This window comes from Phasianus colchicus, chromosome 4 (assembly GCF_987193195.1).
Source record: "Phasianus colchicus chromosome 4, bPhaCol1.hap1.1, whole genome shotgun sequence".
Taxonomy (NCBI): Eukaryota; Metazoa; Chordata; class Aves; order Galliformes; family Phasianidae; genus Phasianus; species Phasianus colchicus.
In genome coordinates, this window is record NC_143439.1 from 18591304 (window position 1) to 18601947 (window position 10644).

Below are 10644 nucleotides of genomic sequence, written 5' to 3' on the forward strand. Positions count from 1 at the left end.
TGGCAAGTTTGGGTCAGCTGTCCTAGTTCTGTCCCCTCCCAGCTCCTTGTGCATCCCCAGCCTCTTTGCTGGCAGAACAGTGCGAGAAGCTGAAAGGATTCTGTGCAGCAGTGCTTGGCAACAACTAAAACACTGCTTTTCTCATAGTAAATCCAAAATTAAGTACCATATCAGCTACCAAGAAGAAAGTTAACTCTATTTCAGTTGAATCCATAATGGAAACATAGAAACTTGACTTATAATGCACAAAAAGGCACTTTTTTTTTTTTTTTTTTTTGCTCTATTGATTGTCTTTCTCTGCAAATTGTGTAAGAAATCTTCTGATTATGATGTAATTGGTGAAATGAACTATATTATTCTCATCTGCATGCATTTCATTTATGAGCATTTACATAAAATGAAACATCTCTATGAAACAAATAAAACATAATTTACTTCACTCTGAGTATTTTTCTTTAAAGGTGAAAAGTTTTATATAACAAATGTTGAAAGGATCTATCATAGATAGTTGAGTCTTTAGGGGTTTTGTACATTGAGATCTATGACTTGATTTCATTTAACAATGTTGTCCAAAAAAAAAAAAAAAAAGAGAAAAATGATCAGAACTGATGTACTTCAAAGCAATTTTCTCATCAGCCCAAAAGATTTACATTTGTGTGGCATGGATCATATTTTGAAAATACAGATCTGTTAAGCCCAAAGCTTCTAGATAAAATTCCAACATAAATAGGTAAATATATACAGCACAGATGTTTGAAACCAAAGAAAGTCTCTCCTCGCTCTTCTCAGTTCCCCATTTTGCTAGATAATGTGAAACAGCACCTCTCTGCTGCAAGCTGACATCAGTTAGGAGACGTTAGCAGGTGCTGCAAATCAGGAGAAGGACATATTTGGTCTGGCTCTGGCATGCACGTTGCACTGACGGGGGCAAGCAGTGAAGTTATAGGCAAAACCTTTGCACTTTCTTTCTTTAAAAGGCTTTACTTCTTAGTAGTCTGTGAAGCCTAAATAAAAAATTCAGTTGATTGATGCAGAGTAATAATTTTGTCTGAAATATCACAAAGTTTTTGTTACCTGATCCTTCTTTGAAGCTCTCAACATTTGAAGTTGGAGTGTTTTGTAAACTTGTTTATCAGCTCAACTTTATCACAAGGAAGCAGCCTCTCCAGTCCTCATTCTCTCTGGTCCTGTTCTGTTCATACAACTCAAGTGAATTTACATTGGCAAAAGTTTCTGTTTGAATTGCTTCTGTGTAAGGAGAATCCTGATAGCTCATGGCAGGCAGTGAAATATCTATTTCCTTGTGTGGTGGCCCCACTTCAGGATGTTAACTTTTCCTTAGCTGGAGCACAGTCTCTCACTGGGATAAACAAGAAGTAAACTGAATGGAAAGTGGGGTATGAGAGGGCTTTTTTCCATGAAGAGTGAGAAAGAAGGATATTATATATTATATATATTACAGAATAAAATAAAAACGATGGCATCAGCAGCTACAGGAGAGAAAACAACCTGTAAAAGCAAGGTTGTATCAAAAGAAAAAAACCTTGCTGATCTGAAGTATCTTGGATTTGTATTTATCTTGTGAAGCAGCATGCTAGATGAAATTGTTTGCTTTGTGAATTTTATTCTGATATCAGAAAGAAAAGAAATATTGGCAGTGCATTGAAAAAGCATGTGATTCATTCCCATGTAAGAAATGATGGCAGATGCATCTGTCTTAGATCCATAGTGAAACAAGAACTTTTAATCCTCCTAGAAATGGTAGGTAAAACTTCATTTTCAGCTTGAACTGGTGCAGGAATTAGAAGCTGCAGTAGGATTCTTGTTTGTACTTCTCTGCATAGCTGTGCTTTGCTCAGACATGGTTGAAAATAGTTTGTTTACTTTTTTTCATTGTTTATATTATGATAACATTGGCTGTGAGCAGGTGAGTGCTGGAACGACAAGGGTGTAGCTCTTTATTACTGTAAGTCATTTTAGGCTCATAAATAAGCCTTTGGAATTGAATGAGATTACTCAACTGTGCAAGAGTGTACAGGATGTGCCCATAAACTGAATTAAAACAAGCTACCCAGTGTAGTTAGAAACAAAGATCTGTTGCATGAAATAAGAGCCCTTCTTGATGTTATAAAATAATATTAGAACAGCTGTAGAGAGTTTCATATTGGTGCTAGTGCTTGAAGTTCAACTTCATATTTCTAAGTTTGGTGAATTTTGCATATGCAGTTTGTAGAGCCCTGCTCACACAAACATCTGTCAAACAGAAGTGTTTTTAACTTACTTAATGTGAGAATGTATCTGAATGAAATGGATAGAAAGTGAGTTGGCTGAATCCTTGAGAATCTTTTCCACACTGCATGAAATACCACCTCATGGTGTGTATTTAGAGAAACTTGCAGAAATGCATCTTAGCTATTTAAGTGGAACTTCTAGATTGTAAAACATGCATCTCCCTCCAGATAGAATGGATCCCTTACCAGTTTGATACTTAAAATATAAGTACTAAAGTACTAAAAATAGAAGTACTTTAGTTTCATGTTTGTTGGATCACATGGGACATCTTTGCATGCAAAAAAAAAAAAAAATCAATAAAAATAGGACAGTTCATCTCCTTTAATTAGAAATATACTTCCTTTCCATATCTGTAGACATACCTGTTAGTTTGCCTGCACAACAGTTCTGCCTAGCATGCAAACTATACATTAAAAGGACTGCTCCTGCAACTCTATGTGAATCTTCTACTGGAAGGTTCCCAGGCAATGGTGCTGGCAGTGGATGCTTGTTCTTTGCTACATGGTCATACAGATGGTTTCAAGAGCCCCATAACTAAATGAATGCCTACTCAGTCAGCAGATGTAGATTTGAGAGAGTAGGAAGAGCCCTGTACAAAGTGCTGTATCTCTGAACATTAATGTAGCTATACATATGTGTGCATGCTTTTTTTATTCAGCCTAAAAAAGATGTTAAGTTCTTCCTTTTAAAACAAACAAACAAAAAAACACTTAGACTTTAGAGGAACTTCATTTGATATTGGTACCACTGAAAGTTTTAGTCTCTGTTGTGACAGGGAAACAGAGTGTGGCAATGGAAAAGCTAAATCAACTAAATATTCTTCCAGCATAAGGAGTCAGAGTATAGATTTACTTGCAATTTTGCTATAAATTCAGTTGTCTCGGGTTTTGTGCAGGTTGGAGTACTCTTGGCATTCGTTCTGTTTCTTTTCAAACTGCTGTTTTTTGAATGGGCAATAAAAAGTGAGTACACACGACAGGGCGTGCACTCAGCTGCCTCGTCCACGTGTCTTGGTCACAGGGCATGAGGCCATAGGAGCATAACGTATCTTGCAGTGTTTCAATAGTACTATAACATGTATTTTATGGCCGAAATAAAACAAAGAATTTCCTTCTGACGCTTTGTGTAGTGCATGTGTAACAGAATAGAGGGGGAAAAGAGTTAAGGAGTTTCTGATAAGCTACTTTTTTTTCTTAGGTATTTTGATAAAAGCATGAATTAAAAATAAAGAATAAATGGCACACAAGTGGATATCATTTTTTCAAAGATGTCTTTGCACATTTCTGATCTTGCTAGTGGAAAGTTTTCAACAGCTGGTTCCTTAGAAATCCTCTTACAAAGATCTCTTGAGAGAGTTCTGAGAAATTTAAAACTCTAACAACTTAATTTGTTTGTTTTTAATGAAAAGAATAGAAATGGTTAGCTGCTGGATTTAACTGGCAAGCTAAGCAATTGCATTTCCTTAATAGATTTCCCTACAGAAATGTTTTTTTTGAAAATGTAGGTAAGATATTACTGTTTTGATTTATTACATGGTCCTGATACTAACATTGCTCCTTTATATTTCCCCTCAGTATGTCTCCCATTTTCTCTTAGGGCTAGTCTAAACTCCAGATGCTAATGTTGTGTATTCTGAAGTCTCACTAGAAGCCTAGAAATGGACCTAGAACTCCTGACTCCAAGTTGAACATCCAACCGCAGCAATCTAGACTCCAGAAGCCAAAATTATTGGAAATTAGCTGTTGTCTCTTGTTGAAATACTACAGATGCTATTTTGACTGAAATTTGTTGAGTTGCCAGGCTTAGCCCTGACACTGATGGTATCCACAAACTGGTGCCAACTGCTCACATCCCACTGGCCTCTCTTCATGTCTTCATCCCTCTTGTCCTGGCAACCACGCACTCTCTGTTTAATGCTGAACTTTTCATAATTAAACTCGTCAGAATTTTCTAATTAAATAACAACACAGCATTGTTAGCCTGTTGAAGGAAGGGGCTGTCCTGCTCTGCTTTGTCATGATGCCACCTCACCACAAGCACTTTGTGCACTATGTTTGGGCTTCCCAACATAAGGAAGATATAAAACTGTTAGAAAGCATCCAAAGGAGGAGGCTGCGAGGATGGTGAAGTGTCTAGAGGGCAAGATGTATGAGGAACAGCTGAGGTCCCTGGGTTTGTTCAGCCCAGAGCAGAGGAATCTGTGGAGAGGCCTCATGGTGGCCTACAGCTCCTTGTGGGGAGCAGAGGGGCAGTGCTGAGCTTTGCGTTCTGGTGACAGGGACAGGACCTGAGGGAATGACATGGAGCTGTATGGGATGGTCAAGTTGGGCGCTAGGAAAATGTTCTTCACTGAGAAGATGTTTGGGCATGGAATGGGCTCACTAAGGCAATGGGCACAACCCCGAATCTACTGGGCTTCAAGAAGTGTGTGGACAACCCTCTTAGAAATATGGTTTGAATTTTGGGTAGTCTTGTGTGGAGCCAAGAGGTGGACTCAGTAATCATTGTGGGTCCCTTCCAACTTGACATATTCTATTATTCCATGAACTCTGTGGGAAGAAAATGTTGTGCGATAGTGTATTTTGTAAGCAATACTGCAGGAAGCCTCTCAGCTTCAAATAATTTCCTTGAGATGCAGGTAGGCATTCTATGTTGCTGAGACCCTGTAACTCTGTTGTGGCTAACAGGACTGGACCATGCAGCTCTTTGCCCTCTGACTGTTATGAAGGCCTTCTGATGTGGGTGGCTCTGGGGGAAGTCTCCGGTGTCAGGTCCATCATTAATCCAGACTGGAGAATGTTCTTGAAATTTCACATAGGATGGATTTGGGGGCTCTAGGTTTTCTTGAAGTTATCTGGATGGGTGATGGTTCTGGGACATAGCCCAAAACTGATCTGTCCAGAGTGAAGCAGCTGCTGCAAGAGCTGCTATTTCTGTCATTGCACAGGCAAAGCACAGTGTAAATTTCATTGCAGAACTTCTGAGGTGGCTTGTCTGAAACCCTAACTCTTTCTGAATATCAAATGAATAAGCACTGGAACCGAAATAAGTTTTCAGATATTGATTTTTCCAGCTTGACTAATTTCTTTCTCTTGAATGAGGAGAATTTGCAACTAGTTCACCATGTTGGTGAATGTGCTACCAGTATGCAAGACTCTGAGCCTTTAAGGTGTTTCGCATTGCAAGGACTCAGACCCCAAATTAATTGACTGAGAGAACAACATCTTTGTTATGTCATGAACCATGAACATCAAATCTAAGTTACTTTTATTTTAAACATTTTACATAACAAAATGTAATCCTAGCTTTGCATTTTCTATTTCATTTATTTCTTCTATCATCACATACTCTATCATTAAGATTACAGTAGGTGATGTGTTTAATTATAGATATGTTTATTTAACAACTTCAAAAGGATTTGTAGCTGTGTTTATGTGATATCAATCAGTGGGATAAATGCAAAAGTGTTTCTTTAACTTCTCAAACCATCAACAAAACCAAAAGCCCGTTCTTTTCTGGTTGTGCCTTCAACCCTAGTACAATTCTTGAACGCTCCTGCTTATTACTGCAGCCAAGGTTCTGGTAACTCTCTAACTGTGGCTTGAAAAAGAAAACTGAATGCCTAATATTTGAATTTAATGGCCTGTTTATTCCAGATCACATTCATGTAGTTAATTGTTTGTTGCAATCTGAGCAACTTTATCTTCCTTACACAGATGTAGAGGAATACATCTGGGAGAGGCTGTCAATGTTCTGGCCTCTGATTTCCACCAACAACTTGAATAAAAATGCTGCAAGTATGAAGTAATGGAAGCAAGAAGAGGGCTAGATTTTAGTTTAGATGCTGAGCTTGAATATTAAATTGAAAAGTAGTCTTTAGAAGTCTGCACTAAAAGTAAAAATGAACCTCCTCAGACCCAGCTTTTGTTGCAGAGCCTGGAAGCAGAAGTTCATGCCTTCATAGAGGGCTGTGTGCGTTTGTGTGATGACTCTGCAGTGTGGGTTCTTGTATGCTGCAGTTCACTGTGGTTTGGGACAGGGCTCATCTTTGGTGTTCGTGCATTGATTGACAATCTGGTAGTACAAGTGGTAAGGGGACATGAAAGTTCTGCAGAGCTTGAGGGATGCAGAATTAAGTGGGGCTTGTGAAAGGTGGAAAGATGTGCTGAGAGAAGAAGACAGTGTAGATTGTTGCTGGGAAACAAGTGATGTTTTGGAAACTGGTAATGGCATCTGCAGTGATTTCTTTTTTTTTTTTTTTTCCTTGCTGTTGTGGTTTTTCTATGTGGGCTTTAGTATTACTTCATAAAGACAAGGCTGGACATATTATATTTTGTTATGTAACAAATGCTAAAAAAAAAAAAAAAAATGACCTGCAAATAGATAAATATTATAGCTCATGTTAATGTGATCTTTGACCTTATTACACTTTTATTTGCTCCCATTTCTTTCGTTCAAACATGTAAGTGATATCGAGGCCTGTAAACCAAGCTGCTGAAATAAACTAGAAAATGGCATAGACAAGGCAGGAGAAATGGTCTGGGAGGGATTTGGCTGCAGGTTATCAGCCATTAATTATTCATGTGGTAAACAATGAGGGAGTGCAAAAGCAGTCAGACTAGGTAGGCAGAGGATTAGGTTGTAAGATACTAGAGATAAGGACAAATAAGGAAAAAATCCTTAGCAAATAAAGCTGAATGTTATTCATAACTGTCACAAGCCTTCTTATACTGTAAAATAAAATACCAGTGAATTATTAATGGCTTTCATTAAGGTAATTGCACCAGTGTTTGACGACAGAGTTGGACGTGACTCATAAAGCCAAAGATTTGCAAAACATCAACAAAAGGCCTAATCTGGGGAAATGGCTGCAAGAATTTTTGGATTTCTTGGAGTTTGGCAAGAGGAGGAAGTAGTAATTAGGGGGGAGGAAAAAAATGTATGAGCTTCTGCCTTTTGTGGTTTTATGCTGTTAGCATGTCTGAGATCACTTATGTTCTGCTCTCAATGGCTTATGTATGTATCAGTCTTCCTGTCAATAGCTTTCAATCAGTATCTATGCAAAAATGCTTGTGCTAAAGATTTCTCAGCAAAAAGAAATTGATAGCAAGAAACATAAGGGTAGAAATAACATAAAATATACTCAAGCTACCCTTTAGCCTTTAGGTCTCATCTATGTTCTCTGGGCAAACGTAATACTGGCAACTAATAAGGTAACTATTCCTTAATCTTACGGCTGTTTAGTAAGGGCAGAGGTCTGTTTTTCCAGAAGAAAGTAAATGCTATAAATGATGACATTGTATCTCATTTGTGCATAATGACGTGAGGGAAATCGTTCCTGGGTCATCTACTGGGGCTGCTGCTGAAGGTGGGGTCCATCAGGCTACAAGGGAAGAAAAACCCAGTGAGGCTTGCTGGGATGTCATATCCCACACACCCAGTTCTTTGTGCAGTATTTGCACATCCACTGCAGATGGGAAGTTTTGGCATGCTTTTGGCTGTATTTTCCATGAAGTTTTCACATTTTTCAGTTTTCTAAACTGCAAATTAAATGTAAAACAGGAATTTTAGGTTATATCAATAGTCCCAAAGATTTAGGTGCAAGTGCTGTAAAATGTACGCTTGGTGACTTAGCGATGCTCCTGTATCTATTAAATTGTTCTGTGTTGTGACTGTAGGTAATAATATCTTCAACTGGTGAACAACAAAGCATAAAATATAGTAGAGGGATGTATGAGAAATGAAGATCACTTAAAATAATTTAATGAGGGCAGGGCTTCAAGAGTTGAAGCGTGCTCCTGAACTTCACCCTGCATCTGCTCCCGCAGAGGATCCCACCATGGGAGCTGTTTTGCAAGGGACATTTACACTTGGTATTCAGGTTGGCTCAAGAGTTTAATGGTTTCATCATATTTTTAAGAACATGAACGTCTTAACTTACTGCAGCTATGTTTCCTTTTTTTATTTTTTTTCCTTTTAGTCTATTCGATTACACTTGCCATTTCAAATCAATACAACATCTGCAAGTTGTGACCTAGGCTGCTGGGTCCAGCTTTTCCAGCACAGCAGTGGAAGCTGATGTTTCACCTCAGACACAGCTGTCCTTCAGTGGCAAATAAAATGATCCCTGCATATTTATTTATTTTTCTATTCCATCAATAGACCCCCTGAGATCCATTAAAGGTCCTCTATGAAAAGAGGTCACAAAAATTCATTGAGGTTAGAAAAGATCTTCAAGTCCAACCATTAACCTAGTATTTATCCTGGAATCCCCATATTCATTTCTCTGGATAGGGAGGACTTTTGTTTAATGTATAGAAATAAAATTTATATGCACGACTCACTTTAAAATGCCAAGAATGTTTAATTTGTGATAGTTTGTTGAGCCAGATGGAAATAATTTGGGTAGAACTTTGCCTCTAGAAAAGATTTGTTTTATAAATTCTCAGAGCTGAAATTAAGGAAAATGCACATCTAAAGGTGCAGGTATTGATACACTTACAGGCTAAAATGAAATGATTCTCTGACTTCTGTTAAATCATCACTTGCTAGTAATGCTATGTTCTGAGAATCAGTTTTCAAATGACATTGTTTGCTATAAGATCATTGCTTTCCCCATGATGTCAGTAACTTACTACTTGTGAAATGACCAAATTTATGCTCATTCTAATGGCTCCATTATGCCTCAGAGCTTCTTCAGTAAGTGTGCCATCTCCCTCCATGTGCTTCATATACATGAGATGTACTGAACTCTTTTTTAATTCAGGAAGAAGTGTCATTCTTTGGGTGACAAAGGGACACGATGCAAAGTATTGCCTTGGAAGCTGAAGCCTTGATGAGGAAAGAACCAGTGTTCCATGCAGCCTTTGCTTATCCCACCGGGAGGTGGACAGCCTCACTAGCTCTTCCATCTCTTATTTAAGTTTTTCCCTACAGTCATTCCTGTGCAGAGTGTGGGGATGAGAAGCCCACGTTAAGCACAGCACAGACCCCTTTGCATTTGCACAAAGTTTCTCCTTGGACTGCTTTTCTTTCTGATATTTTGCTCAGTCTCTTCCTGTTACAGCAAATCCCACCTTTAAAAGACGCTACGTTTAGAACCTGAAAATCTTTCAGATATTTGCCACTCATTTATGACTTGTAATACATAACAGCAATAAGGGCTTAGCTGCTGAGAAAGGCATAAAATACATCCACGTCTCGGTTGTTACAGTAATTTCCAGTGTCTCCCTTCCCTTATCTGTCTCTAAATCTCTTTTGTGTTTTTTTTTTGTTTGTTTTTTGTTTTGTTTTTTTGCTCCTTAGTTTTTACACTTTGAGTTTAGTTGAGTTTCATGCTTTTCTTTTTTTTTTCCTTTTTGCTTGTATATCCCTATAAAAGTTTGCTCCAACAACATTTCTACCTCTTGGTGATGGCAGTTCAGTGCTAGCAAAAAGGGAGGGGGGATGGATAATGTGACACGCATTTTACTTTCAGCGAGCTTGTTATACCAGTTCTGAATTTTTCATGAAGGCTTCAGTAACCTGTAGCCGAAGCTCGGGGGGTTTCCACCACAAAGAGGTGCATCGGCTGAGCTCTCACTTCCCATCTGGCACCGGGTGACAGGGACAGTCGGGGGCTGGAGGAAACCTGAAGAAGAAAAAAGTTCATGTGGGACATCCATTGTGATGCATGAAAAGCTAAACATGTGCCTGTTGTAGGGACATATCTTTGAAACACTTACTTATCTCTGGCTTCAGATTATATTTAGTCAGGGTGTTTTACTTGAGTCACCGGCACAGCTGTCCTGTCTGTAAATAATACTACAGATAGACTCCCTCTGACTTTTTTTTTTTCTTTTTCGCCAAGGCTGTGTTTTCAGCATCTTTTGACAGCTCGTAGCACAAACTGTTGTTTGCCTGCTGTTTGCCTCGATGTGTGTGCTGCTGCCTGGCCAAAGTGGGGTTTGAATTAGAGTTTGTTTTACAAAACAATTCCTTGTCAGTCTGGTGATTTAGGGGAAAAAAAAAAAATCTCTCTATATTTTTATATATTATATTATATTTTTATAACAGAAACCCTGGGTCCAAGTAATTTATCCAATTTTCATTCAATTAAGAACAATTCTGTTGGGGTTTCTTGTGAAATAATTTCATATCTAAAAATCTCTGTAAACAAAGCTGTGTGCATTTGGCAGCCTTCTAGCTGTTGCTTCACAGCAGCAGTGCAACTGCCTGTATGTGTGCGGGAGCTGAGCTGATGCATTGCTCTGAAGGCTGCTGTGCATGCTCTGCTTCATACAAAGAGCAAACAGCAATAAAGTATTTTATAAACAACATGAAAGTTGGAAAGACAGGGATTTCAGCAGTTGC